The sequence below is a fragment of the Archocentrus centrarchus genome, chromosome 16 (assembly GCF_007364275.1).
Source record: "Archocentrus centrarchus isolate MPI-CPG fArcCen1 chromosome 16, fArcCen1, whole genome shotgun sequence".
In the NCBI taxonomy this organism is placed as follows: Eukaryota; Metazoa; Chordata; class Actinopteri; order Cichliformes; family Cichlidae; genus Archocentrus; species Archocentrus centrarchus.
Window position 1 is genome coordinate 8,184,946 of NC_044361.1, and position 23,763 is coordinate 8,208,708.

The following is a 23,763-nucleotide window of genomic DNA, read 5'->3' on the forward strand; positions in this document are numbered from 1 at the left end:
TTTATCCTTTCATATGTGGTTTGTCTGAAAGATCAAATGTGGTATGCTGTTGTTTCTTCACTGAGACCATTAAAGAAAACACACAGACACTCTTTAATTATAGTAATGCCAATAATAATAGGAACACACATTGTGCACAGAAGACTGTCACGAATAATTTAAGAGAAGAAGAAAAAAACACCAATTATCTATTTTGTCTTTCAGGGGGAGTCTCCTCTTTTGAAGAAAAGAAGCAGCGTGCCTCCTTTTGCATGACTCCTTCTAGACTTCAGTGTTAGCCAATTAAATGCTGCTTGTGAAGGCATGTTAATGACCTGCCTGCACAGATGATCTATTACAAGTTCTACAAGTTTTTTTCTGATCTGCTGTAGCAAAATCATTTAAGCAAATCAAACCAAAGAGCAAGAAGAAGAATAATTAAAGGCAAACTCAAAAGCTGTAAATCACAGAAATGAAAAGAAGAACGAAATCCAAATGATATAAAACTGAAGCCAGCATGAGAACACTCCCCTGCTTCCCCTCCCCTCCCCAGGGTTTTGTTCTGGCCACAGAAACAGAAATGGAGAGGTTAGGCAGCAGATTAACAACGGCAGTGGGGAAATCACAAGGCGGCACTGAGCACAGATCATGTTCTGCTGACTGATGAGCCCCTGCTTCCCTGCAGCTCCTCCAGTCCCTCCCAGTTGCATAAAGCCAGCGCAACATGCATACTCCTTACACATATGTAGAGAATGATGTCTTAGAGGCTTTTTAATGTGTTGCTTGCTATTCTGTACCTTCATTTTCTGACTCTTAATCTTCTTCTTTCAGATCTGCACTTAAAATGTTGGGATTTCTTGCCGTCCTCCTCCAGTAGTATTTCTCTCAGATCAAAACATCTCTTGATTTTCACTTACCACCATGATGGGGGTGAGTGTTTCAGCAGATGTCCTGCTGTGTGTGTGTGTGCGTGTGCGTGTGTGTGTGTGTGTGTGTGATGGCTTTGCCAGAGGAGCACAGTGTACTCCTGTACTGCCAACTTGAGAAATAAGAGGAAGCGTTCTACAACTTGTGCGGTTGTACTTCCATTAGCCGACTCATGCCGTACATCTCAGCTTCCTTTATTGAACGCAACAATTGAACAGGATTAAAAGAAACTGAAGCGTTTTCCTTTTTATTGTAATTGATTCAAAAGTCTGTCAAGTCAAATATAGGGAGCGGCCCGCTGTGGAGAGACGTTGGGAAAAAGGGAGCAGCTGAAACGGCTTCCACTGTGATTAATTTTAAAAGGTCAACTTTGATATATTCTATATTCATAACAAAAACTGAAACATCTCAAGCCTTTTTTGTTTACATTTTGGTGATTTTGGCTCATACTGTAGCTCATGAAAGCAAGAAATCCAGTTTCAGAATAGAATAGAATAGAATGGCTTTATTGTCATTACACATAATGTACAATGAGATTCTCAAATTATTTGAATATTTAGAAAACAGAAATGTCCAGCTTCTGAAAAGTGATTTAACTTGTGCAGTCAGTACTTGGCTGGGGCTCCTTTACCATGAATCACTAGATCAGGTGAGTTAACTGGTCAGCTGATCAGACTAAAGTGGTCAGTTGATAGTAGTTTTGTTAAGTCCTGCTTGAAAAGGAAATCAGCATCTCCTTTAAACTCGTTAGCAGATGGAATCGTGAAGTTCTCTAAAAGATTTTGGACTTGATCAGATGAAGTAGGCTTCTCCACTCTCCTACCTGAGAGAAGGACCTTGATTTCCAAATGAAATGCTAAGTTTATTTTCATCTGAAAAGAAGACTTTGAACAATGGAACAAGAAACTGAGTCCAGCTCTTTTTTCTCCTCAGCCCAAGTAAGATGTTTCTGATGCTGTGTGGTTCAGGAGGGAATGCAACAGAAGTTGCCTGAAGGTGGCTCTTGATGCACTGACGCCAGCTTCAGTCGACTCCTTGTGAAGCTCTCACAAGTTCTTGAGTTGACTTTTTTCATCGATGTTCCTTGTGCACCTTTTCATTTCCCACGCTTTTCCCTTCCCATCAACGTTCCACTGATGGGCTTTGATCCAACAGTCTGTGAGCAGCCAGTTTTTTCAGCAATGACCTTCTGTGGCTTACCGTACCTACTGTGGAGGGTGTTGATGATTGTGATCTGATCAACTGTCAGTTTAGCAGGCTTCCCTCTGACCATGGCTCCATATACTGGACAAGACCAAAACTTACCTGCTATTATTTATTCAGACTTGAAATATTCTCATAATGAGACTGGGGATGTCCACGAGCTGTTTGCCATAACCATCAAAATTAAAACAAAAAATGCTTGAAATATTTTACTTTACACATGATGAATGTAAAGTTTGCCTTTCTAAATTAAATTATTTAAAAAAACAATATTCTATTTTTTTTTAGATGCACTAGTATGCTGCAATGCTCTCCCTAAAGCTTTTAGAAGGCAGATTAAGGCATGCATGAAAAGTATTGTTGTTAAAACCTTTTCAGAAAATTTTTTAAAAAACAATGTCCTTCATGACATTTTCCAATCATTTGTGGATGTCAGTCATATGGTTCCTTTTCTTAATGGATGAATATTTGTCAGTGAAAGTGATAGATTTTATGTTTATGCTGTCTTATCGCATTAGCAGTAAATTTTCAGTGACACCAGCCCAAATCAAATAAGTCCCCACAGTCGTCCCTAATCATAGTCACATGCTTGTGGTTGCTGCACAAAACACTGCACTGCTTTGCGGCTGAGTGCTGATGGACAGTTGAGGCTTCTGCAGCAATTTTGTAGCAGATTTACAGCTAAAGTGGTTTTGAATATGAACAAATGAAACCTTTTAAAGCTGTGATACCTCTTTCTTCTAGATGTGACCAAAAATAACTAAGTATTCACTTATCCCCAGTAAATTAACACCCATTTGGAACAATCTAGATATTTGTCAGAAAAAGAAAATGCTGAATTTTCCATTATGGCGTGATAAGGGGATAAATAAGTTAGAACATATTATCCAAGATGGAAACCTTATGACATTCCATGAACTTATATAAAAATATGGAGTGGCAACAGTAGATTTCTCGAATATCAACAACTGAAATCTATCCTGCAAGGAAGATTTAATCTCAATCAACTGAATTTAGAAATACCTACATGGGTATCAGAACTTCTAAACCTCTGTACCCCAAAATTGTTATCAAAATTATATAAATTATTATTAAAAACTGATGATTCAGTCTCCCTCCCGATTACAAAATGGGAGTGTGATCTTTCTATCAGCCCGGATCAAAACTTCTGGACAGAAATATGCTTAAATATCTTCAAAATGACTAAAAGTCCCCAATTACAACTTATACAATATAAAATTCTCCATAGAACGCACTATACTGGACAAAGGATGTTCCAAATGGGCCTTACACACTCAAACATATGCACCCACTGCACAAGCAATTCAGAGGAGAACTATATGCATGCTCTGTGGTTTTGTATTCCTTTTCAGAAGTTCTGGCCGAGGATATGTGAAGATTTATCCACATGGTTTAGCCATCGTGGAGTGGCTGGGGTGGACGGGGCACCGTTTTCTCAATTCAGGCCAGTTTGTCTTGTCTCTTGTTTGTGTCTCTCACTGAGTGAATGAGTATCTGAAGTGGAGCAGGCTGCCCTCTGTGGCGGGGTGGTGGTGCCAGTCTCGGGCGCTGCGGTGCTCCATGGTGCTATCGCTGGGGCCCCGGGTCCACCTCCACCTGCACCTGTGCTGGGGTGTGGGGAATCGGAGGGCCTACTCTTATTCCAGGTTTCCTGGTCATAAGCCCCCCCCACCCCCACCCCACCAAAGAGTCAAAAGTAAACAAGCTCAGCTTCTGAAAGTTGTGATCCTGACTCAGAGGGATCTGACTCCAGAGCTCTGTATCCACCAGAATTTCCTACCGCGGCTCCATTACTCATCCAGATACATACTTTCACACAAAAACCCTCACACAAACACACCCAACACATACACACACGCACACACGCACATGCACACGCATGCACGCACGCACATCCCGAGGTGATTGCATTTGCACATACCCCCCCCCCACACACACACACACACACACACACACACACACATATACAAACTTCATGTCGCGCGGTTGAGGCCACGTGCAGAGCCACACTTGCCTCTCCATTTTAATTGCATTACAGACATTACAAGTGACAATACATTCTGATACACATAGGACCTTGGGGGGCAGGCATGTTACCTAGGGGATGATGAGAGAGGGCTGCTGAGGTGGCCACATTCTGGTCCTGTCTACTGTCAGCCCCCAATTTTAATGGCACTTTAGACATTAAGGGTTTTGAGGGGGTGGTGTGGTCGAGCGCTGACGGCCAGCAGTTGGATGCTTGAGGCACAGCTGTCTCCTCAATTTTAACTGCATCCTATACACTTCATACTTGCCCTGGCTTCAGAGGGTGGGTAGACGTGGATAAATGTGTATCTTTGTGCATTTGTCACAGTCCTCATGGGTGTATTTGGGTGGGTGAGTGCGTGTAGGTAGGGATGTGTGTGTGTGTATATGTGTGGGTAAGTGTGTGTGCGCATGAGCATATGTGGGTGGGTGTGTGTGTGCATGAGCATATGTGGGTGTGTGCATGGCTGGACCTGAATCTGGGCCTTCTTGTGCCTTGCCTCCCGGCTGCTTCTCGTTGGTTGCTCCTGCGTCCCCCACCTCCCCGGGGTGTGGGCACCTTGGGGTTCCTGGGCCGGGCTGGATGTGGCGTGGGTGTTGACCTGCTCTCCTGGGGGCTGTGGGCTGGGGCGGCTTGGGCTTCTCCGGCGTGGGGAGGGGGCTCTGCGGTATGTTGGGCAGTTCTTGGGCACCTGGGTCCTGGGGCTCTGCCTCCAGCCTGCTTGGGGGGCTGGCCTCTGGGGGGGTTTCCTGTTGCCTCAAATTCCCTGGGGCCCTTGCTCCTCGACTGGAGGGGCTCCATCTGGGACCTCCCTCTCCCCTCTGCTAGGGTGGGCATGTGGTTGTCGCTGGAATGTGCGGCCACGGGTTTTCGTGGCTCTTGATGGGCTGCGGATGGCTCAGATATCCTGGGTCCCTCTGTGCCTGCCTCTGGCTTCTTGTGGGTAGAGCGGTGGCTTTCCACCCTCGTTGGTAAGTGCATTTCATGACACAGACACTAACATAATCACAGCATAACGAAATTGTTGTTCTTATACAATCATGCTTCATTTTGTTGTGCCTTTTCCACATAGTTATTTTTCCAGGTATTGCTTGTTTTGTTTTGTTTTGTTTTGGTATGTTGTCTTTTTTCTTTCTTTTGTAGTTGCAGCATTTGAATTGTTTTGGTTAGTTTAGTGGTGCTCTGTCCTCTATTTCTGTCTTCTCCCCTTTCTCTCTCTCTTTTTTTTCCTCAGCTGAGCCAAGTTTATTTATAGAGCACAAATAACAAATGTTGACCTAAGTGCTGCGTAACTGTTAAGAAATTACAGCGTACATATGAAAAACCAAGCTAACACTTTACTTTTTAAAAACAAAGTGCCTAAATTAATTATTATTATATTAACTAACTTATATTAATGCTAACTGCATTTGTTGCTTGCAGTTAGTTATTAGTTAATCAAAGGTAATTAGCCAGTGAGCACACCCTGGATGATCCTTCTTTCTGACAATGAATGAATGACCAAAATGTTTTATTCAATATGAAATGAGTGACTGAGCTCATAAATTCATCGGGAACGTGTTTATTGAGGGTTGTTTTACCATACACTTCTATAGGACCAGAAGTCCTCTTGCAGTCACAGGTGTCGCCCCCTTATGGCTGTTAGAAAGAATGCAGGTTTAAGGTACTAACGCACTGGCTTCACTTTTTAGGCCCTGAAGTAACCATCATCATTTACACTACATAGGGATGTATTTTCACTTGGAAAACAGCACCAATTTAATATCTATGACACAGAATAACATAAACAAACTGTATTGTGAATACTGTATTGTTTTCTGATCAATCACAGGAGAAAATTTTCAAGGGTCATATTACTGTGTGGGCTAATCAAATGTTATGTGTTAGATACAGTATATGGTAAGGTATGAGGCTAAGCCGTTGCTGTGAGTAGCGCGGCTGTGGAGTGGTTTGCCCTGTTTCCTCTCAGCACAAAGGTTCCAGGTTCAAACCCGTGCTTGTGTGTTTCTTAAATTGTCTCTGTTAAAACTTGAGTTGCCACTTGGATGAATTTCAGTCAGATATTTTGTAAACATGATTTCAGGTCTCTGTGAGATGCTGTAGCTCATGCAGCAAGTCACTTACTAATCTCAAGGTTGGTGGTTCAAACCCTTGGTGCTCCAGCCTGCATACCAAAGTTTCCTTGGGCAAAATACTGCTCTCCGATGCATTCATTGAGGTGTGAATATTAGACTTATGTGCTGAAACAAGTGCTTGTATGAATGGGTTAAATAACTCATGTTATATAGAGTGCACTCTATAAGAACAAGTCTGTTTACCATGTTCTTGGACTTCTTTATAAATGTGAGCTCAGATGCCTCTGTGATGGTACTCTGTTATGAACAAGAATCCAAACATTTAAAGTGCCAAAAACTTTCACACAGTACTGTAAACATCTGCCAGTTGAAGTCTCCGTGTTGTCCATAACTTCCTCCATGTATAAACCACAAGCAGCTGGAACTGTAAGTGGAGCTGGGACCAGGCTGGTCACACATGTTTTGTGGTCTGTGTATGTGTCAGCCTACATGTATGTGCAGGCGCATTCATTTGTCACCACATTCGTGTGTGTGTGTGTGTGTGTGTGTGTGTGTGTGTGTGTGTGTGTGTGTGTGTGTGTGTGTGTGTGTGTGTGTGTGTGTGTGTGTGTGTGTGTGTGCAAACCATATCAAATTCTTGTGCTCATGAATCAAGCCTGAAAGCAGCCTGTTATGAAACCTGCACTTCCTCCCATCAGCAATGACAGCCTGAGGACTCCAAACAGCAGAGGTGAAAGGTCAAACCTCTAAAAGCTAAGATGAGCTGTGACATCTGATGTCTGAGGTACACCACATTCACACAGCCTTCTGCTGGGGAGCAGTAATAGGCAGTCAAACAGCAAATAAGAACTAGTGGCTATACTACAAAGAGTCGGAGAGACAGGAACACCGAGTGCAGCTCTGACTCTCAGTCATTACTGGAATCTTAAAGTAATCAGAAAATCATTTCCAAAACAGTGTCAGCACTCATTAATGCAGCCTTTGGTTTTATAATGAAGATCAAACCATCACATGCTCAGAGACTGTGTACACACATTCCAACAAGCTGAATAATCTTGGATTTGAGTTTACATATGAAAAGCAAATGTAACAAAGAGAAACACAACTGTGATCACTGTCACAACCATAGCATCAGACATATGCAGCCCAGACATACAATTTAAAAAAAAAACTTTTTAATAGGGAGGAACTCAGTACACTAGAAAATTAGGAACATTTTTAAAAACGTAAAAAATTATAAAAGGTACCAAAAAAAGACTCAAAGCCCAGTTTTCTGGGTTAAAGTCTGGTATGTTTCTACCATCTTAAATGTCTCCTAATAAAAAACAACCAGTAAAATCACTTACTTAAAGCATATGTCACAGGTTGAGACACACACACATACACAACTCTCCACACACGAGCAGATAATTCTGTCATAGCAGCCCCAAACAGTCCAACTATTCAACACTTCGTGTCCAAGTTAGAGCTCCTTTTACTTCCTATTTGTCGTGAATGATCTCAGTGCTCTAAACTGTCTCTATCCCAAAATGCCCTCCCCAGCACACAGTCTTTCCCAGCAATGCCTCGCACTGTATGTTGACTTCTGTCTTTCCTGCATCCGTGCCCGGAAAGCCCAGATAAGTGATTAATTTGAGGGGGAAATGCAGGAAGAAAAAGATTATGTCAAATGGCTTTTTACATTAGAACAACAAAGATAAAATGAGTCCTTTTTCAGGAGAAGTTTCACTGCTAAACATGATGAGCTTCCTCTTTTTTATAATGCAAATTGCAGTTAAGGTTTTCCATGTTGGTATTGTGATATTTCTCACTATGATACTGTGCTGTTTAAGGCTGAGGCTTTAGGTTAATGTTAGGTTAGGCAAGTAGTGGTTAAAGCAATAGTAACTCTCTAGGCAGGTAATATCTAGTTAGAGGTACAGTTGTGAATACAGAGAGACCTGTGACAACGTTAGCACACCTTTACTGCTTCCATAGGAATTAAGAGGGTAAGCTGCAGCCAGGTGCTGCTAATCACATGCACCTGATAAACTGATCATCAGAAAGTGTGAGAACCTCTATAAAAAACATTAATTTGGGCATTTTGCTGGTCTGGAACATTCAGATATGTGTTAACACAATCCCAGGAGTGGACCTCCAGAGGAGGTATAAGGTACCACCTTCTGTCAAATGCATGTCAAGATCTTATCAGTAATAGATAAAGATCTATAGCATAGATAAGATAAGCAATTTTCATATAGATGATGTCATATTTTTAATTGAATGTAGATTATAAAAATTGATAATATTATGTAAGGGGTATATGGAAATGAATGTCAGGGTTGGTGCTTATGTGTCACTATAGGGGAGGTGGGTGAAAGTATACATAAATATATATATATATTTATATATATATATATATTTTTATATTTATTTTAATTGGGTATTTTCTTTTTATTTTGTAAACATAAATAAATAAAAAGGCACAGGACTTGTCATTTCATTTGTGTGAGACATTACAGCATGTATAGTTTGTTTTTTTTTCTTTTCATTTTTCATTCAGCTATGACTGAAACATTTTGCTGTGGACCACATTGGAAATCTTTACTTAATTTTATTTGTATATGTTTAATTCCGTCTAAAAAAAGTAATGAAATCAAGATTCGTTTTACCCGATTTTCGCAAAGAAGACAGCACCAGGACACCGTTAGTGAGCCTACTGAGACCTCTGTGTGCCACCACGAAAGTGATCATAAAATAAGTCAGACAGAAAGGTCGGCAAGCCTGAACTTTCGCCCCCTCCTCCCTTCCTCTCTGCCCCCGCCTCTCTCTCTCCTGCTCCTCCTCCTGCTCCTCCCCCTGCTCCTCCTCCTGCTCCTCCTCCTCCTCAGTTAGGGTTTTGTGTTTAATTCTTCTGAGGAAAAAGAAAAATTAAAAAATGAAATTGTAAATTAAAAAATATAATTGAAAATAAAAGCAAATAAAATAAAGAAAAAGAAGAAAAGCAAATGAAAATATATAAGCAAAAAAAAATAAAAGTAAATGACAAAACTAAAAAGTAAATGAAAAACAAAAAAATGAAAGCAAATAAAATTGAAAATTAAAAAATAAAATTTGAAAATAAAAAATAAAATTGAAAATTAAAAAATAAAATTGAAAATTAAAAATGAAATTGTAAATTAAAATAAAATGTAAAAACTAAAATGTAAAAATACAATTGAAAAAATAAAAGTAAATGAAAAAAATGAAAGCAAATGAAATTGTAAATTAAAAAAAATAAAATTGTAAATTAAAAAATAAAATTTAAAAAGTAAACTAAAAATTAAATTTTTAAAAAGTAAAATAAAAGTAAATTAGTGAAATCATCTGTTTTTTTTTTTTAAAAGTTTCTGTTTTCTAGTTCCACTGACCTGTAACAGAAAATAGACACTAAAAACCTCCCCTCCCTCCTCCCTCCTCCCCCCTATGTTGAGCCTCTTTGAGATCTTATCCACCTCTCTGTATTACAGTGTATTACGGTATTGAAAAAAGAAAACCAATAATTTAGACTTCAGTGGGGGCCACACCTATGCCCCCTATTCAGGGCCTCTCTTTTCACGGTAACACCTCTGTTTGCTTTAGGTAAGATACAGAAAAATAACGGTCACCGAACCTCTTTAGCTTGCTGGACACATCTGTTTTTGTAAGATAAGAACCCCACACCCCTTTTCCATAAAATTGAAAATTAAAAAATAAAATTGAAAATTAAAAAATTAAATAGAAAATTAAAAAATAAAATTTTAAATTTAAAAATAAAATTACAAAGTAAATAAAACTAAACTAAAAATTAAATTTTTAAAAAGTAAAATAAAAGTAAATTAGTGAAATCATCTGTTTTTTAAAAAAGTTTTCTGTTTTTCTAGTTCCACTAAAAACCCTCCCCCTCCCTCCTCCCTCCTCCCTCCTATGTTGAGCCGCTTTGAGATGTTATCCACCTCTCTGTATTACAGTGTATTACGGTATTGAAAAAAGAAAACCAATAATTTAGACTTCAGTGGGGCCCCACCTATGCCCCCCTATTCAGGGCCTCTCTTTTCACAGTAACACCTCTGTTTGCTTTAGGTAAGATACAGAAAAATAACGGTCACCGAACCTCTTTAGCTTGTTGTACGCATCTGTTTTTGTAAGATAAGTACCCCACCCCCACCCCACCCCTCTTCCGATCAATCAGTTTCGTAAATGGTCCAGACTTTTACCGTGAGCACATCAGAGCCTGTCTCGTTTATGAAAAAAACAACTGAACCTACTAAATAGAATAGAATAGAATAGAATAGAATGCCTTTATTGTCATTATACAGGATGTACAATGAGATGGGAGGGCCACTCCTGTTCAGTGCCATACAACAGAAAATCAAACTCTCCATCCATCCATCCATCCATCCATCCATTCGCTTCCGCACATCCTGTTAAGGGTCGCGGGGGGGCTGGAGCCTATCCCAGCTGTCATAGGGCGAGAGGCAGGGTACACCCTGAACAGGTCGCCAGCCTGTTGCAGGGCCAACACAGAGGGACAGACGACCTTTCACACTCACACTCATGCTCTCATTCACACCTATGGGCAATTTAGATTAGCCAATTAACCTAACCCCAGTAAGTGCATGTCTTTGGAATGTGGGAGGAAACCGGAGTACCCGGAGGAAACCCACGCAAGCACGGGGAGAACATGCAAACTCCACACAGAGAGAGGGAGAGACCTGGGCCAAGGTGGAATCGAACCCAGGCCTTCCAGATGGTATTCTATCTGTGAGGCAGCAGTGCTAACCACTACGCCACCGTGCTGCCCAAAATCAAACTCTCTAAAATAAAAATAAAAATATTATAACCTAGTATAATCAAGAAATATACAGAAAAGAAACAATGTATAAAAAATAGAATGTATAAAAAATATATACATACATTGGTGCATCTGTACATTGTAAGAAAAGTAAATAAGTGTATACATATAATAATAATGAAGATGATGAATATTGCACTTGGCGAATGAATATTGCACTAGTGAATGAATACTGGATATTACACAATATAGGAATGTTAGATATTGTTCAGTATGAATAATCTAATATTGCACAGAGATGTGGGTGTTGCACAGTTACGGTGGGTGAGTGTGAGAGTTCAGGGTGGTGATTGCTCTGACGAAGAACCTGTTCTTGAGTCTGTTTGTTCTGGCAACCGTGTAAAACAAGTGATTGGCAACTTTAGTTAAGGTAAGTTACGTTTATTTCCCCTTTGTATGTATAGTTCCAGCCTCATAACTCAAAAAAAAAAAAAAAAAAAAATATATATATATATATATATATATATATATATATAGGTTATTATAGATCACAGACCTGCCTTAGAAAGAAGAATGATAAAATCTGCCATTTGGGTGTAAAAGCTAACTGTCAAACACACAAACCTATAAAGAGCCTCAGTGTAAATATGTTGTTAGTTTGTTCCTCTAAATGTGACTCTTGGACGGTCGCTAGGATTTTTGTAAAGACATGATTTATACAGGTATATCAAACTCTGTTTTTAGGTTGTAGGTCATTTAAAAAATACTTTCTACATTTTTTTTTTTTTTTTAACTTTTGTGTTAGATCACACGCTCATGGGCTCCATTTCAGATACAGATGTCAGTAAGTTTTTTTTTTTTTTTTTTTTTCACGGCATGTCTTGATGAATAAGAGGGTCATAGAACTTTTTTTTTTCTTCAGATGCTGGATTGATTGGGGAGGCGGATATTGGTATGTTTTGGGGTTTTTTGAGGGTTTTTTTTTTTTTGGTATTTTTGTTTTTCAGACAAAAAAAACAAAATGCTTTAAAAATAAGAAACTTTTTAAACCATTTCAGACATATTTGAGTTAGACCTCTATCTTCACATTCAGAGACCTTTGTCCCCTCAGTAACAGGACTGGGCTCAGCTTCTAAGGGTAGCAAGCTAGTGGAAAGCCAAAGATAGAATCTCCGTGGTGCAACCTCAATAGGAAAACATCTCACAGTTGACAGAAGTGACAACCCTGCCCCAAATTTTGTCACATAAGTTATTAAAAATAGGTGAGTATGTTTACTATGTTTGTTTTATTAATTTAAAAAAATCTGTCTTTCAGGAGGTAAAGGTGTTATTGGAGCTCGCATACCAATACGCAGAAGGACGTGGAGAAATGAGAGGAGGTGCAGGGGCCTATACACTAGGGTTCTTTTGTAAAACATTTACACCTGTGTTAGAATTATTAACTTTAATAAAACATTTACAGTCATGTCAGAGTTATTGACCTTAATAAAATAAGTTTTTTGTTTTTTTTAAACTGAATTTTATTGAACAATAAAATGTCTAGTAATGATTATTTTAGAGATTTAAATGCAGCTTTAGCCTTGTTAGAGGGTGAAAATAGAGAGAAAGCTAGTCAATCCAATCCTGAAATCATCTCTTTGACTCCTGTTATTGATGCTGTGAACTCTTTCAACTGGCTACAACTATTGGACCCCCAACTCGCCCCGTGTTGATAATACATGAGATAACCCTATTGAACCCCCTCAAAATCAGACACCCAGTCATGATACATTTGATGTTTTTGATGCTATCGATAATGTTCTAGCTCAATTACAGTCTAACCAACAACCTATACCGTCTGAATTAATAGCCTGTTAAAGCAGAGACCCCGTGAAAATCCCTGTCGTTACTGTAAGGACGGCAATTGCAGTGAGATCAGCAAATGCACTGGGCTTGACATGCATGGAGTTCTGCTCCTGATTTATACTGTGTGTAGTTAAGTTATAGTTTTATTAAAAAGGCCCATCAAGGCCAAACTGTTATAATCTCTTGTGGTTTTCTGTCCTACTCTCTTACCTCTGCTGATTTTACTAGTACAGTCTACTATATTGCAATGAAATGCAGTATATTCTTTCATTTGGGACAGATCACATATTTTTAAATGACTATGCATAGTATATTTACATATTTGGTATTGCTGGATTTAGAAAATAAGCACATTAATTCAACAAGCCTACTGTGTTATATGACAATACATGCGACATAATAAAACTTGGGACTGAAGACTCAATTTTGTCAATACTTTTCAGTTGGGGCACTTCATACATTAAGTGACCTAACACCCTGATTATGCAGGCCATATTTACATATGTATTGATGGATTCAGCACAACCTCATCTTTCCAACAAGCCATCATATATGTTTCTATAACAAACCCTGGCAAAGCAATTACAAAGTAAATAAAAACATTTTGCATAGATATATTTTTTCCATGTTTGCCTATTTTAGGTATGTGTTCCAAGGTCTCTATCTACCATACTTTAAGATATTTCCATCCAGTTTTTTCTAGTGGGTAAAGCGAAGTCCTGACTACATACATGTCTATTCTGAAAGCTCTCAGGCCTTATGTTATTAATCTACATCGGTTTTGGGGGTTAACCCCATATGGACAGGCTGTACTTGAGTTCTTTTTAGTTTTGGGTATATAACAATATCTATCAATTTAACCATCTTGGCAGTAAAATATTTTGGCCAAGAATCCATTTCGTATAGGGAAGACATCAGAGATGAGGAAAAACATGGTTGGGTTTAGTTCTACCTCCAGTAGGTGTATGTCAAAATTTGGGGGGGGGCATTGTCACTAGCCTAGTGGATACGACGCCACATTGAGTGGGTGGGCCCCGTTTCTGTGATACGTCAGTGTATATGTCTATGGATTTACTGAGCTAGCGGAAATCCTGCTGACTGAAGGATGGAAGTTTGTTCATTCAGTCTGTTTACATGTTTTGTTATCTTACACAGGAGGAAGCACTTTTGGTGAAGTCTACTTCACTGCAGACTGTCTTTTTAAAGAATAAGTCAGCCTTTAGCTGTTTTTGCTCTGTATCTTTTCTGTTTACATTTTAATAGCACAGCTGTTAGTCTTTTCTTATGAAGGAAAAAAGCATTAATTTATTTGAGGAGCATTATTATTTAAATATGCCAGTGGTTTATTTTTCAGCAATCCCTCATGCACATCTACAGCTGAATGTTAATAAAAGTGTCTGTGTGACATTTGGGACATGTAGCTTTGACTCAGAAGTACCTTTTTGTTTATACCTTTGGGAAGAAAAAAATATCAAGATATATTTCTTATATCGCCATTCAGATAAAAAAATTTTGAGATATTATTTTGGTCCATATTCCCCAGCCCTAGTAGTTCTAAACATATTTAGGGTGTTTTTTCTTTACTTTTTGTCTCTTTTTCTTTACTTTTTGTCAGCTGGTTTACCAAAAGAAGCCATCTCATGCCATGATATGAGCTGTAAGAATCCTCAACATAGCGCTGAGTTATGCACTATGTATGAGAATGCTGTGACGCCCCTTCTTACCTCAAGTAAGCCTCTGTATAAAACCAGCTCACATGGTATCAAGCCAGGCTGGAATGACTATGTAGGAAAGCTTCATGGAGGGTCCAGAAGGGCTCTTAAAGCATGGGTTGATTTGGGTTAACATAGACATGCCCCTTTGTTTGAGTATTAAAAAACAGGCAAATGCAAATTTTAAATATGCTTTAAGATTTATAAAGAGAAACAAAAACACTATGAGGTCTGACTCTTGCAAGAAAGTTAAAAAATAATGTCTAGGACTAGAAATTAAGAAAATAAATAATTGCAAAACATCACTTCCAACTACTATTGATGGTGTCAGAGATGTAAAAGAAATTACTCAGTTACGGCAGGAACACTACACTGAGCTGTTTAATTGTGTCAAAAGTAACGCTTATGTGGTGGGTGACATACATAGTAATGAGAATGTGATTGTCTCCCCTCAAGAAATACATAATGCAATCATGACACTGAAAGACAATAAGGCATGTGGTATAGATAACATTTGTACTGAGCATCTGAAAAATGCAAGTAGAAAACTCTGTCCACTACTTTCTATGTGTTTCACTGGCCTTTTAGTCTCCAAAGATGATATTCCTTTCCCCCGACAGCCTTGATTGCAACTACATGCAAATAATCAATTATGCACATTAGGTGATGGCGTCATATAGCAACTTCTAGGGGATGCTGCTTGGGCTGCTGCACCTACAGCAGCATCCCCGACATCACCGACATCCCCGACATCCCCGACATCACCGACATCCCCGACATCACCGACATCCCCGACATCACCGACATCACCGATGTCGTTGTTGATACTAAACTAATTCCAGATGTGCTGACTGTTAATTATCATCCTATTGTCATCTCTGACCATGCTCCTCTCACATTAGATATCAAATTTCCCATTCAACATCGATATGTAACACCGTGGAAGTTCAATCTTTTAATGATGTAAACGGTGATGTCGGTGATGTTGGGGATGTCGGTGATGTCGGTGATGTCGGGGATGCTGCTGCACCTACAGCAGCATCCCCGACATCACCGACATCACCGACCACATAAGCGTTACTTTTGACACAATTAAACAGCTCAGTGTAGTGTTCCTGCCGTAACTGAGTAATTTCTTTTACATCTCTGACACCATCAATAGTAGTTGGAAGTGATGTTTTGCAATTATTTATTTTCTTAATTTCTAGTCCTAGACATTATTTTTTAACTTTCTTGCAAGAGTCAGACCTCATAGTGTTTTTGTTTCTCTTTATAAATCTTAAAGCATATTTAAAATTTGCATTTGCCTGTTTTTTAATACTCAAACAAAGGGGCATGTCTATGTTTACCCAAATCAACCCATGCTTTAAGAGCCCTTCTGGACCCTCCATGAAGCTTTCCTACATAGTCATTCCAGCCTGGCTTGATACCATGTGAGCTGGTTTTATACAGAGGCTTACTTGAGGTAAGAAGGGGCGTCACAGCATTCTCATACATAGTGCATAACTCAGCGCTATGTTGAGGATTCTTACAGCTCATATCATGGCATGAGATGGCTTCTTTTGGTAAACCAGCTGACAAAAAGTAAAGAAAAAGAGACAAAAAGTAAAGAAAAAACACCCTAAATATGTTTAGAACTACTAGGGCTGGGGAATATGGACCAAAATAATATCTCAAAATTTTTTTATCTGAATGGCGATATAAGAAATATATCTTGATATTTTTTTCTTCCCAAAGGTATAAACAAAAAGGTACTTCTGAGTCAAAGCTACATGTCCCAAATGTCACACAGACACTTTTATTAACATTCAGCTGTAGATGTGCATGAGGGATTGCTGAAAAATAAACCACTGGCATATTTAAATAATAATGCTCCTCAAATAAATTAATGCTTTTTTCCTTCATAAGAAAAGACTAACAGCTGTGCTATTAAAATGTAAACAGAAAAGATACAGAGCAAAAACAGCTAAAGGCTGACTTATTCTTTAAAAAGACAGTCTGCAGTGAAGTAGACTTCACCAAAAGTGCTTCCTCCTGTGTAAGATAACAAAACATGTAAACAGACTGAATGAACAAACTTCCATCCTTCAGTCAGCAGGATTTCCGCTAGCTCAGTAAATCCATAGACATATACACTGACGTATCACAGAAACGGGGCCCACCCACTCAATGTGGCGTCGTATCCACTAGGCTAGTGACAATGCCCCCCCCAAATTTTGACATACACCTACTGGAGGTAGAACTAAACCCAACCATGTTTTTCCTCATCTCTGATGTCTTCCCTATACGAAATGGATTCTTGGCCAAAAATATTTTACTGCCAAGATGGTTAAATTGATAGATATTGTTATATACCCAAAACTAAAAAAGAACTCAAGTACAGCCTGTCCATATGGGGTTAACCCCCAAAACCGATGTAGATTAATAACATAAGGCCTGAGAGCTTTCAGAATAGACATGTATGTAGTCAGGACTTCGCTTTACCCACTAGAAAAAACTGGATGGAAATATCTTAAAGTATGGTAGATAGAGACCTTGGAACACATACCTAAAATAGGCAAACATGGAAAAAATATATCTATGCAAAATGTTTTTATTTACTTTGTAATTGCTTTGCCAGGGTTTGTCATAGAAACATATATGATGGCTTGTTGGAAAGATGAGGTTGTGCTGAATCCATCAATACATATGTAAATATGGCCTGCATAATCAGGGTGTTAGGTCACTTAATGTATGAAGTGCCCCAACTGAAAAGTATTGACAAAATTGAGTCTTCAGTCCCAAGTTTTATTATGTCGCATGTATTGTCATATAACACAGTAGGCTTGTTGAATTAATGTGCTTATTTTCTAAATCCAGCAATACCAAATATGTAAATATACTATGCATAGTCATTTAAAAATATGTGATCTGTCCCAAATGAAAGAATATACTGCATTTCATTGCAATATAGTAGACTGTACTAGTAAAATCAGCAGAGGTAAGAGAGTAGGACAGAAAACCACAAGAGATTATAACAGTTTGGCCTTGATGGGCCTTTTTAATAAAACTATAACTTAACTACACACAGTATAAATCAGGAGCAGAACTCCATGCATGTCAAGCCCAGTGCATTTGCTGATCTCACTGCAATTGCCGTCCTTACAGTAACGACAGGGATTTTCACGGGGTCTCTGCTTTAACAGGCTATTAATTCAGACGGTATAGGTTGTTGGTTAGACTGTAATTGAGCTAGAACATTATCGATAGCATCAAAAACATCAAATGTATCATGACTGGGTGTCTGATTTTGAGGGGGTTCAATAGGGTTATCTCATGTATTATCAACACGGGGCGAGTTGGGGGTCCAATAGTTGTAGCCAGTTGAAAGAGTTCACAGCATCAATAACAGGAGTCAAAGAGATGATTTCAGGATTGGATTGACTAGCGTTCTCTCTATTTTCACCCTCTAACAAGGCTAAAGCTGCATTTAAATCTCTAAAATAATCATTACTAGACATTTTATTGTTCAATAAAATTCAGTTTAAAAAAAACAAAAAACTTATTTTATTAAGGTCAATAACTCTGACATGACTGTAAATGTTTTATTAAGGTTAATAATTCTAACACAGGTGTAAATGTTTTACAAAAGAACCCTAGTGTATAGGCCCCTGCACCTCCTCTCATTTCTCCACGTCCTTCTGCGTATTGGTATGCGAGCTCCAATAACACCTTTACCTCCTGAAAGACAGATTTTTTTAAATTAATAAAACAAACATAGTAAACATACTCACCTATTTTTAATAACTTATGTGACAAAATTTGGGGCAGGGTTGTCACTTCTGTCAACTGTGAGATGTTTTCCTATTGAGGTTGCACCACGGAGATTCTATCTTTGGCTTTCCACTAGCTTGCTGCCCTTAGAAGCTGAGCCCAGTCCTGTTACTGAGGGGACAAAGGTCTTTGAATGTGAAGATAGAGGTCTAACTCAAATATGTCTGAAATGGTTTAAAAAGTTTCTTATTTTTAAAGCATTTTGTTTTTTTTGTCTGAAAAACAAAAATACCAAAAAAAAAAAAACCCTCAAAAAACCCCAAAACATACCAATATCCGCCTCCCCAATCAATCCAGCATCTGAAGAAAAAAAAAAGTTCTATGACCCTCTTATTCATCAAGACATGCCGTGAAAAAAAAAAAAAAAAAAAAACTTACTGACATCTGTATCTGAAATGGAGCCCATGAGCGTGTGATCTAACACAAAAGTTAAAAAAAAAAAAAAAAAATGTAGAAAGTATTTTTAAATGACCTACAACCTAAAAACAGAGTTTGATATACCTGTATAAATCATGTCTTTACAAAAATCCTAGCGACCGTCCAAGAGTCACATTTAGAGGAACAAACTAACAACATATTTACACTGAGGCTCTTTATAGGTTTGTGTGTTTGACAGTTAGCTTTTACACCCAAATGGCAGATTTATCATTCTTCTTTCTAAGGCAGGTCTGTGATCTATAATAACCTATATATATATATATATATATATATATATATATATATATATTTTTTTTTTTTTTTTTGAGTTATGAGGCTGGAACTATACATACAAAGGGGAAATAAACGTAACTTACCTTAACTAAAGTTGCCAATCACTTGTTTTACACGGTTGCCAGAACAAACAGACTCAAGAACAGGTTCTTCGTCAGAGCAATCACCACCCTGAACTCTCACACTCACCCACCGTAACTGTGCAACACCCACATCTCTGTGCAATATTAGATTATTCATACTGAACAATATCTAACATTCCTATATTGTGTAATATCCAGTATTCATTCACTAGTGCAATATTCATTCGCCAAGTGCAATATTCATCATCTTCATTATTATTATATGTATACACTTATTTACTTTTCTTACAATGTACAGATGCACCAATGTATGTATATATTTTTTATACATTCTATTTTTTATACATTGTTTCTTTTCTGTATATTTCTTGATTATACTAGGTTATAATATTTTTATTTTTATTTTAGAGAGTTTGATTTTGGGCAGCACGGTGGCGTAGTGGTTAGCACTGCTGCCTCACAGTTAGAATACCATCTGGAAGGCCTGGGTTCGATTCCACCTTGGCCCAGGTCTCTCCCTCTCTCTGTGTGGAGTTTGCATGTTCTCCCCGTGCTTGCGTGGGTTTCCTCCGGGTACTCCGGTTTCCTCCCACATTCCAAAGACATGCACTTACTGGGGTTAGGTTAATTGGCTAATCTAAATTGCCCATAGGTGTGAATGAGAGCATGAATGTGAGTGTGAAAGGTCGTCTGTCCCTCTGTGTTGGCCCTGCAACAGGCTGGCGACCTGTTCAGGGTGTACCCTGCCTCTCGCCCTATGACAGCTGGGATAGGCTCCAGCCCCCCCGCGACCCTTAACAGGATGTGCGGAAGCGAATGGATGGATGGATGGATGGATGGATGGATGGATGGAGAGTTTGATTTTCTGTTGTACGGCACTGAACAGGAGTGGCCCTCCCATCTCATTGTACATCCTGTATAATGACAATAAAGGCATTCTATTCTATTCTATTCTATTCTATTTAGTAGGTTCAGTTGTTTTTTTCATAAACGAGACAGGCTCTGATGTGCTCACGGTAAAAGTCTGGACCATTTACGAAACTGATTGATCGGAAGAGGGGTGGGGTGGGGGTGGGGTACTTATCTTACAAAAACAGATGCGTACAACAAGCTAAAGAGGTTCGGTGACCGTTATTTTTCTGTATCTTACCTAAAGCAAACAGAGGTGTTACCGTGAAAAGAGAGGCCCTGAATAGGGGGCATAGGTGTGGCCCCCACTGAAGTCTAAATTATTGGTTTTCTTTTTTCAATACCGTAATACACTGTAATACAGAGAGGTGGATAAGATCTCAAAGAGGCTCAACATAGGGGGGAGGAGGGAGGAGGGAGGGGAGGTTTTTAGTGTCTATTTTCTGTTACAGGTCAGTGGAACTAGAAAACAGAAACTTTTTAAAAAAAAAACAGATGATTTCACTAATTTACTTTTATTTTACTTTTTAAAAATTTAATTTTAGTTTACTTTTAAATTTATTTTTTAATTTACAATTTTATTTTTTTTAATTTACAATTTCATTTGCTTTCATTTTTTCATTTACTTTTATTTTTCAATTGTATTTTTTACATTTTAGTTTTTACATTTTATTTTTAATTTACAATTTCATTTTTTAATTTCAATTTTATTTTTTAATTTTCAATTTAATTTTTTTATTTTCAAATTTATTTTTTAATTTTCAATTTTATTTGCTTTCATTTTTTTTGTTTTTCATTTACTTTTTAGTTTTTGTCATTTACTTTTATTTTTTTTTGCTTATATATTTTCATTTGCTTTTCTTCTTTTTCTTTATTTTATTTGCTTTTATTTTCAATTATATTTTTTAATTTACAATTTCATTTTTTAATTTTTCTTTTTCCTCAGAAGAATTAAACACAAAACCCTAACTGAGGAGGAGGAGGAGCAGGAGGAGGAGCAGGGGGAGGAGCAGGAGGAGGAGCAGGAGGAGGAGCAGAAGAGAGAGAGGCGGGGGCAGAGAGGAAGGGAGGAGGGGGGCGAAAGTTCAGGCTTGCCGACCTTTCTGTCTGACTTATTTTATGATCACTTTCGTGGTGGCACACAGAGGTCTCAGTAGGCTCACTAACGGTGTCCTGGTGCTGTCTTCTTTGCGAAAATCGGGTAAAACGAATCTTGATTTCATTACTTTTTTTAGACGGAATTAAACATATACAAATAAAATTAAGTAAAGATTTCCAATGTGGTCCACAGCAAAATGTTTCAGTCATAGCTGAATGAAAAATGAAAAGAAAAAAAAACAAACTATACATGCTGTAATGTCTCACACAAATGAAATGACAAGTCCTGTGCCTTTTTATTTATTTATGTTTACAAAATAAAAAGAAAATACCCAATTAAAATAAATATATAAATATATATATATATATAAATATATATAAATATATATATATATTTATGTATACTTTCACCCACCTCCCCTATAGTGACACATAAGCACCAACCCTGACATTCATTTCCATATACCCCTTACATAATATTATCAATTTTTATAATCTACATTCAATTAAAAATATGACGTCATCTATATGAAAATTGCTTATCTTATCTATGCTATAGATCTTTATCTATTACTGATAAGATCTTGACATGCATTTGACAGAAGGTGGTACCTTATACCTCCTACCTCCCAGCACATTTACCACAAGCTCAGAAAATGCAAAAAAAAAAAAAAAAAACGACCCCCAGACCCCTCAGCCTGCAGGCCTCAATCAGCATGTTAAATGTTCAGTTTGTGATAGTATGATTCTAAATAAAACTGAGTAACTATGACTTGATTTGGAAGTGCTGCCAATAGAAAGCTTCTTCTTTCATGGCAATACACCATCGGTTTGCAAAGTTGCATCTGAACAAACCAGAAGACTTCTGCAACAGTGTCCTTTGGTGATGAGACCAAGGTGGAGATCTTCATCTTTCAGCTGCTCCCTGGCAGTTTCTTATCTCTTTCAGATTGCACCTTCTCTCTCTTTTATATGTTACCCAATGCTCCTCTCTCTTTATAAAGGATGTGTTCAAGACAGTGTTTTCCATCCTTTTCACAAAATCTGCCATCACCTGCCCTTCAGCATTTCTCTCCTTAACACCATACCTACCGTCTACAACACCTTCCTGTCACCCCTGTTCTGTTCACCTACATGTCCATTAAATCTCTCCCCCCTTCTGACATCTAACCTTTGGGGCATATGCACTGACAACAGTCAATTTCCAGCTTCAATCTCATGATCCTGTATGACCCTCTGTTCACCTCCACAACACTATTCACATAGTCGTCCTTCAAGATTACCCCTACTTCATTTCTCTTCCTATCTACACCATGATAGAACAGCTTGAATCTACCTCCGATGCCCCGGCCTTGCTTCCCTTCCACCTGATGACAAAAAATCTACCTTCCTTCTCTCCATCATATCAGCCAGGTCACTCCTTTACCAGTGATAGTCCCTACATTTAAAGTCCCTACTCTCACCTCCACACCCTTGCCTTTCCTTCTCTTTCACTGCTTCATAACTTGCCTTCCCCCTTTCCTCTTCCTTTGTCTTCAGCGAACAGTACCACCGTTTCCACCAATACCATGATGGCCAACATCAGCGGAGGTGCTTGTTGTTAACCCACTTCCTGCTGCAACCCTCCCCCATATATCTGGGCTTGGGACTGGCATTTGGAGTACGCTGGCATATGGGCCCCCTGTAGCTGGGTCAGACCAAAGTGGAGATGCTTGGCTATAATGCACAATGCCATGTTTGGCAAAGACAAACACAGCACACAAGCACAATAAACCCAATCCAAGTGTCAAGCAGAGAGGTGTTGGGGTAATGCAAAAACAAATGCCCATAAACCTCAATGAACTGAAACAATGTTGTAAGAGTGGGCCAAAAGTCCTCCACAAGAGGAGGAAGAGGCTGATAAAGTCAAACTGCTAAAGGTGATTCTACAAGCTACTGAATCATGGAGTGTACTCAGTTTGTCTCTGACCTGTGAAAAAAACTGTGTGTGTGTGTGTGTGTGTGTGTGTGTGTGTGTGTGTGTGTGTGTGTGTGTGTGTGTGTGTGTGTGTGTGTGTGTGTGTGCATATGAGTTGATGGTATGTGCATTGCAGTACATGGATGTGCATTCCTCTCTTGTGGGGGCTGGACAATTCCTGCAATAACAAGTGCTTGTGTTTTACACTGACACACGCACACACACACACACACACACACACACACACACACACACACACACACACACACACACACACAAATGAATACATATGCAGAATCACACGCACACACACACACTCCACATGCTCCTCCACCCACTCTTATCAGCTGTTATTTGTTCCTTTACTCAGATTACTCCTGGCCTCCCACATCTGTTACTGAGATAAGGACAGCCTGACACAAGCTTCTATTAATCACTAGGGAGAAATATCCAAATAAACTGGCCACAGAATCACAACATGGGGTCACAAGGTTGATGAGTTATGAGAAGATAAATATAAGGGAAAGTGATGTGTGAAAGTCTTTTTTTTTTTCAAATTGTGCATCCATTGTTGTGTACTTCCTTCTTTCTTTTCATGTCTTTACTGTAATC

The 23,763-nt window shown here is 38.6% G+C and overlaps 2 long non-coding RNA genes across 6 annotated transcripts; one reads left to right on the top strand and one right to left on the bottom strand.

Moving 5' to 3' along the window:
- The first annotated feature begins 11,319 nt into the window (after window positions 1-11,319).
- LOC115793986 (uncharacterized) lies at window positions 11,320-12,590 on the top strand. Of its 2 annotated transcripts, none has more exons than XR_004021150.1 (4): window positions 11,320-11,453; window positions 11,829-11,867; window positions 11,946-11,975; window positions 12,339-12,590. It is a non-coding gene; the product is annotated as an uncharacterized LOC115793986 (long non-coding RNA). The 2 variants fall into 2 exon arrangements; XR_004021149.1 differs by having other exon boundaries at window positions 11,829-11,863.
- Window positions 12,591-17,739: 5,149 nt separating this feature from the next.
- On the bottom strand, window positions 17,740-19,330 carry LOC115793985 (uncharacterized). 4 transcript variants are annotated; one of them, XR_004021146.1, is made up of 4 exons: window positions 19,188-19,330; window positions 18,776-18,810; window positions 18,664-18,693; window positions 17,740-18,300 (listed from the first exon to the last, which is right to left on the bottom strand). It is a non-coding gene; the product is annotated as an uncharacterized LOC115793985 (long non-coding RNA). The 4 variants fall into 4 exon arrangements; XR_004021148.1 differs by having other exon boundaries at window positions 17,740-18,504; XR_004021147.1 differs by having other exon boundaries at window positions 18,772-18,810.
- Window positions 19,331-23,763: the final 4,433 nt, after the last annotated feature.